General features: G+C 42.8%; 1 non-coding gene across 1 annotated transcript; it reads right to left on the reverse strand.

Annotated features, from left to right (window-relative positions):
- Positions 1-886: 886 nt before the first annotated feature.
- On the reverse strand, positions 887-959 carry TRNAK-CUU (transfer RNA lysine (anticodon CUU)). Its single transcript has one exon. It is a non-coding gene; the product is annotated as a tRNA-Lys (tRNA).
- Positions 960-7,032: the final 6,073 nt, after the last annotated feature.

Below are 7,032 nucleotides of genomic sequence, written 5' to 3' on the forward strand. Positions count from 1 at the left end.
TGATTTTTTTTTTTTTTGTGGATTGAAGTGCTAAGGAAATAGACAAAGTACTTGAAGCTTCTGAATCAATTTCTTAAAAAATGTTATTTCTACAAAGACTAAATAGAAATTTCAATTTTAAGCATTTTCAGGGTGACAAGATACAGACATATGAGAGTACTCTAAAATGTTCTGTCTTTACAAATAAGCAATGATTAAATAATGAGATGTATGGATAGGTGCCTCTTGGGGGTTGAGTATTTTTCCTATTGCTGTGTCAATTTAAAGAATTTTTCCCATTGTCATGCCAATGGAGCTGCCGGGTACACCGCGGATCTTTGCGGGCTCTGGACAAAAGGGGTAGGTGGGATTGGCTTGGAGAGGGGCTCTCGTGCTTCCGGAGGGGACTTGTGTTTCCGGGGGCGGGGAGGGGGATCCTCTCGGTCTTGGAGCCACGCGGCCGAACGCAGGGAGAGCCAAACCCTCTGCCATCACCTGCCCTGCTACAGCCTTCAGCCTCTGCGGACACAGCTGACCACCAGAACCCAAACGGTGAGCGAGGAGCTGCCCGCTCCAGCCGCTCCCCCCCCGAGACCGGCGCGGCCACGGCCGCCCGCTCCCGCCTCCGCTCCTGCCGAGAGAGAGCGTGCTCACAGCTAAAGAAAGGACTGGAACCGAGTAATCTGTTCTGTTTTGTTAGTAATTTTAACAACTGCTGTTGTTTCTGCTGGTACAGTTAGATATATTAGTAAAAGAGCTGTTATTCCTACCCCCTTATCTCTGCCTCAGAGTCCTTAATTCAAACGTTTATAATATTTGGTGGGAGTGGAATTCGGGTCTGTGCTTCAAAGAAAAATTTCTGCCTTTCTTGGCGGACACCTGTCCTTCAAACCAGGACAGATTTTGGTGCCCAACGTGGGGCTCAAACCCACGACCCTGGGATTAAGAGTCTCATGCTCTACCAACTGAGCTAGCCGGGCCAGACATGCTGGAGCTGCAGTATAAGTCGGAGTCCAAGGCAGCAAGGTGGTATGCCACCATTGACATCGCCAATGCGTTTTTCTCCATTCCTTTGGCAGCAAAATGCAGGCCGCAGTTTGCTTTCACCTGGAGGGGTGTGCAGTACACCTGGAACCGACTGCCCCAAGGGTGGAAACACAGCCCCACCATCTGCCATGGACTGATCCAGGCTGCACTGGAAAAGGGTGAGGCTCCAGAACATTTGCAGTACATCGATGACATCATTGTGTGGGGGAACACGGCAATGGAGGTATTTAAGAAGGGAGAAAAGATCATCCAGATTTTGCTGGGAGCCGGTTTTGCCATTAAAAAGAGCAAAGTCAAAGGACCTGCCCGAGAGATCCAGTTCCTGGGAGTGAAGTGGCAAGATGGACGGCGCCAGATCCCCACTGAGGTCATCAATAAGATCACTGCAATGTCTCCACCAACAAGCAAGAAGGAAACACAGGCTTTCCTAGGTGCCATAGGTTTTTGGAGAACGCACATCCCTGAGTACAGCGAGATTGTGAGCCCTCTCTACCTGATCACCCGCAAGAAGAACGACTTCCACTGGGGCCCTGAACAACAGCAAGCCTTTGCCCAGATCAAGCAAGAAATCGCTCATGCAGTAGCCCTTGGCCCAGTCAGGACGGGACCAGAGGTAAAGAATGTGCTCTACTCTGCAGCCAGGAACCATGATCTGTCCTGGGGCCTTTGGCAGAAGGTGCCTGGTGAGACCCGAGGCCGACCCCTGGGATTCTGGAGCAAAAGTTACAAAGGATCTGAAGCCAATTACAATCCCACAAAGAAGAAAATCCTGGCTGCCTATGAAGGACTCCAAGCTGCCTCAGAGGTGATTGGCACAGAAGCACAGCTTCTCCTGGCACCCCGACTGCCAGTGCTAAGGTAGGATGTTCAAGGAAAAAATTCTGCCTTTGTCGGCAGACACCTGTCCTTCAAACCTGGACAGTGCCTTTCTGTGCCACAGGTTAGGGATTATTAAGTGCTAGAAGGAATTTTATCTGCTATTAGCTCCAGCTGTCTTACTTTCTTGAGTTCCCCTTTTTTTTCCCAGGAGGTCTGAGTTAGTCTAAACCACCTGTCAGAGATCTCATTTATTTTTGATACATTGTCCTTTGTTGCTTTCTGCATTATTCAGAAAGGGAAAAATAATCCAAGTGGATAGAATAAAAAGAAAATTGAAAATGAAAAAGAAAATCCTGAGTGTTTACCAGTTTTTTCATCTGATCCTTTGACTGGAAAGGCATCTATCAGAGTGGCATTTCTTCTGGCTCATAGCCAAAATGAAGGGGAAAAAAAAAATCTCAGTTTAACTGGGTAAAGCTTGTCTGCCTACCACTGTAATTGGGAGACTTAATTACTATCACAGACTTGCCAGAACAAAACAGACAAAAAATTTATTCCGTTTTAATTTTGTTTATGATCACTACAAAAATTAACAATGTCATTTTCTTTACTCTAATTCCATGCTCATCTCTCTGAAGAGCATAACTGAGCACCAGATGCGTGCAGCAGACTTTCTTCTGGCCTGATTTCAAGATGGAATCTTAGAAAGGGCTCCCTCCCAGTGCTGCTGTCACTTTGGGGTATTTATTTGGGCTGGTCTGGAGGGAGATGTGTCCTGAGCTATGCAACAGATATGCAACCTTTGTATCAGGACATCCACCTCTGTTAGGGGAGCCATCCTGATCCCATCAGGATTTGGTCCCCTTGAACAGAAGCAACAGCTTGTTGCAGCACATCTACTGTTGCAATAAGGACAAAACACAACTTCTTTCATACTGGAAAGCAAATTCTCTGCAGGAGTCTCTGGGGTTGCTTATGTCAGAGACTGACATGGTACTGAATCTCCAACCCACAGCCTGCTCTGGTTGTAGAACTACAGCCCTCTGGTGGTACCAAATCACTTATTTTGTGAAGATGCATAACATTATGGGGAAAAACTCACCCTTGTGCTCTAACTAGTAACCTGGTGCTGCTCAGAGGGGTAAGTATATCTCTGGGAGAAGAGTCCAAGAAGCAGGGTGAAAGTCAGCATCCGTCTGTGATGCACTACATGTACATGACCCATCAGATAAAAATTTTCTAAAGCAAATTCTGGGACTGATGCAAGGGTACTTGAGAAGTACCTCACAGGACTGGAAGAGACCTTAGAAATTATCATCCTGAAAAAATTACTGGCCAGTAAGAGGCCAGTAAAGACCACTCAATAGTGTTCTGACAATCAGCAATAAACTCTTTCTCTCTCCTAAAGGAGGATGCATCCCTTAGTCCTGAGTCGTGTTTGTTTAGCTTGATCTTTAAAGTGTTCCAGTGGCTGAGATCTTGCAATATTTTATTCCCTTTGCTTCACTAGAGGAGCAATTAGCCTACTTGTCTTATATCTCATTCATAGCTTATATTGCACAGTTTAAAGTCATTATTCCTTGACCTATTTACTATGAGCATGGAAAAGGAAAAAACATGCAAGACTTTTTTTTTTTTCTGTGTGCTGGTCTGTCATATTTGAATATATGTTCTTTGAGTCTTCCTTGAAGCTAATCAGCACAAATTAATTTCATCTTCCTGATCTATCATATTCATGAAAAGGTTCTGCTTTGAATGCCTTCACAGCAGTTTTTTTCAGATAGGTAATATTATGTATTTGGACATGGCTCTTGAGCATCAGTTTTCAAAATGAAGAATAAGCTAAATTTCTATCCACGAGAACTCAGCATGAAACACTTGTGACACATTTCATTATCACGTCCTCTCTGAAGTTGTGTTCTGGACTACAGGAAGAGGAAACCCTGGGCTATAGCACCAGGCTCTGAATAAAGCAAAATAAAGTGAAGAGACAGCAAGGGTGAATTGAGTGCCTCAGCTGGACTGTGCCAGTAGATGTGATCGTTTTATAGCAGCAGTTGTACCAACAAGCTGTTATATTATTACTGAGAAAACACTGACCTTGGATGATTAATTTGAAAACTCTGAGCACACTGCCTGGGGGGATCTGACTCTTACCCTGTCTTAACCCACCAATATAGAAAAGGTTTTTGCCATAAGAAAAGAAACAGAGCTGGAAGTCCCCAGGATAGGGAGAATAGAGGACCTCCAAGGTTGCCCCACAGCAATGCCAGCAAAACATGGCCAACCACAGCTGGAAGTGGACTAATTCTTTGTAGCTGCCAGAGCTAGGATGGTTCTGGCTCCTGGCTGCCATGGACCAGATAACTCTTGGGTGCCTCGAAGCAGAATTCAGCTACAAGGTCTTAATGCAAGCAACGTCTAACAATTAGGCAGACAGCTCTTTTGTGAGGTTCATCTTCACTTACAGACCTTAGCTAGCTAGGAATGAGATCTTGGGGTGACAGCAAACGTTCCGAAGATAGCTTTATTTCTTCAAAGGGTTCCACTATCAAAATCCTAATACATAGCGTAACAAGGGGGTTTTATAGGGTTTAGAAGGATTGAAATCTAACCAGTAAAATTATAAGTTGAAAACTATCCAATTACTTTAAGATTCTGAGTGAGAAAATACCAATCACTTAGTAAAGTTAAAGACCAATAGAAATTCTAAAAGATAACAGGGGTTTCTGGAGGGGGGTGAACATTTCTCTAACATGAGTCATCCTAAGAAAGGGTTTCTTATCTTAGCAGATGAGGTCCCGGGGCCCTTTTCAGGGATAGCTGTATCATCCACAATTCTTATTGGAAAGATATAGTTCTTTTGGATTGTGACTTTTTTTTTAAAATGTATTTTCTGTATTTGATTTAGTTTGAGAAGCATGTGTTGACTTAGCCAAGCAGTGAAGAATACAAGCAAGTTTTTGGCACTGCCAAAATATACTTGTTATGCATAAGGGATATAGTTCCCAAAGTGGATATATGCAGTTAAAGAAGAAACAAACCACCCTCTTATACCACAGATTTATTGAACTGTGTAGTGATAGGTAAACACCCGTTCTGGATTGATGTATCATATAATGCATAGAACCAGCCTTCAGATTTTGTTGTTGGAAGAAGTCGCACATAATCTGGGGACAAAGAGGGAAAGTGCAAATTGTTTCTCTATTTTCCTTCTTGTTTATACTGCAGGCGTTAGGATGAAAAGTGTTCTTTATAAAGGTGTTCTTCAATACTCTCATTAATTTAAATCTAAAGAAATTTCAAGCAGTTTTTTAGGCATTTTATTAATGTGTATACAGATAACCTTTCAGAAAAGAGTGGACAAGATCCTGTGTAGGTAATTCACCCTCATAGTCCATTAGGAGAGACAAATAATTCAGTGCATAACAGAAGCAGATTGATTTTTCTGAGGTGTTTTTAATTCTTTATTTTTGAAATGAGTAACAGCTGCAGTCTGTTCCAAACTGTTCCTTTTAGGCTATCTTATTCTGATTTGCTGGATTTGTGTTTAGTTTAGGGATCATTCTTGCAAGAAGGACATGGAGGTGCTGGAGGGTCAGCAGCACAAGTCTGATGAGGAGGAGCAGAGGGAGATGGGCATCTGTAGCCTGGAGAAAAGGAGGCCTGGGAAAGACCTTATCTGTCTCTATGACTATAGACTATATGAAAGGAGATTGTAGTGATGTGGGGCTTATCTCTTCCCCCAAGTAACTAGTGAAAGGATGAGAGGAAATGACCTTATGTTGTGCTAGGGGAGGATTAGATTGGATATTAGGAAAAAAATTTTCTGGAAGGGTTATCAAACTTTGGAATAGGCTGCCCAGGGAAATGGTGGAATCACCGTACCTGAAAATGTTTAAAAACTTGTGGATGTGACAGCTGGGAACATGGTTTAGTGGTGAATATGGCAGTGCTGGGTTCTTAGCAGTCTTTTCCAGACTTAACAATTCTATAATTTGTATGATTTGCATGTTCATGACCTGTCTAGAGGCCAGGGTGACTCCTTAAGTCACCTCCATTTCAAAAAGTCCCTAACACAGAGCCTGAGACATGCAAACTTGTCTTGGCCCTGGTAATGTTGTGTCTATAGCAAGTTGACAACAGAAACTGCCCAAGATGAGGTCTTGGAATCAGGGATCTCACCTTAGAGACATGCATGTAATAGCAAAGCATGCAATGCAACACCCAGATTTTCCCAATAGAAGGCGTGGGATAACAGTAACAAAAACTGGGACTGCAAGTGTTTCTCTGCAGACAGAACACTCCGTTTAGTGATGTGGCGAGTTGCTGAAAGGCGTATACTTTTACTGAGGAGTGAAGGTCAGCATGGAGTCAATGCTTCTTCCAGCCACTGAGAGAGAGATGGAATAGCATTTACATGGGCTATTATTTTACTGAAAGGCTGTCTAAAGCCATGAAAATACACCGCCCACAATCCAGCAGAATCTACTTTCTGATCTCTTCTGAAAGACTAACTTTGTTGAAAGCTCAGCTACATTGTTGAGGTAAGCAGGCTGGTCCCTCCAAAGAACTACAAATGCCGATACATTTGTGTAGCGTAGAGACCAGTGGTTTCACATTCACTGGTCCAAAAAGATCCCAGACATTTCCGAAAGATCTATCCCTGCTTTGCTATTTATAAAGTTAGGAGGCAGATTATGGAACTGCACAGTCTGTGTGCACAACCTAATTTAATTTTCTGAGAAATCATTTGATCTTTCCCTGTGGCACTTCCAAACAATCTGAAGCAGAATAAGAAATATGGAGGAAATGTCTAATGTATTTCCCCCCTTATGATTCAGATTTAGTAGCAGAGAGCTCAAACTTTAGAGTCGCCTGAACACCAACTGCTTTCTTCACTCTGTATTTGCCATCCGTGACTTGAGCTCTGCTGAGCTTTAAAGTACATGTGATTTAAGTATTCATTTAAGATATGACCATTAAAAAGTGAAATTTACCTTTATATGAATTATTAACAGAGATCTCACATTTGGTGTATCTTGGTGTTGGGCTTTTGTTCAAGCAAATAGATTAGGGAAGAACAGGTTGAAGAAATAGATTTTTCAAAACGAAAGACAGGAAAAAACATACTAGAGGAGATTCATCGATGGGAAATTAAAACCTCTCAGGGAATGGCAGCACACA

Source organism: Oenanthe melanoleuca, chromosome 3, assembly GCF_029582105.1.
Source record: "Oenanthe melanoleuca isolate GR-GAL-2019-014 chromosome 3, OMel1.0, whole genome shotgun sequence".
Lineage (NCBI taxonomy): Eukaryota > Metazoa > Chordata > Aves > Passeriformes > Muscicapidae > Oenanthe > Oenanthe melanoleuca.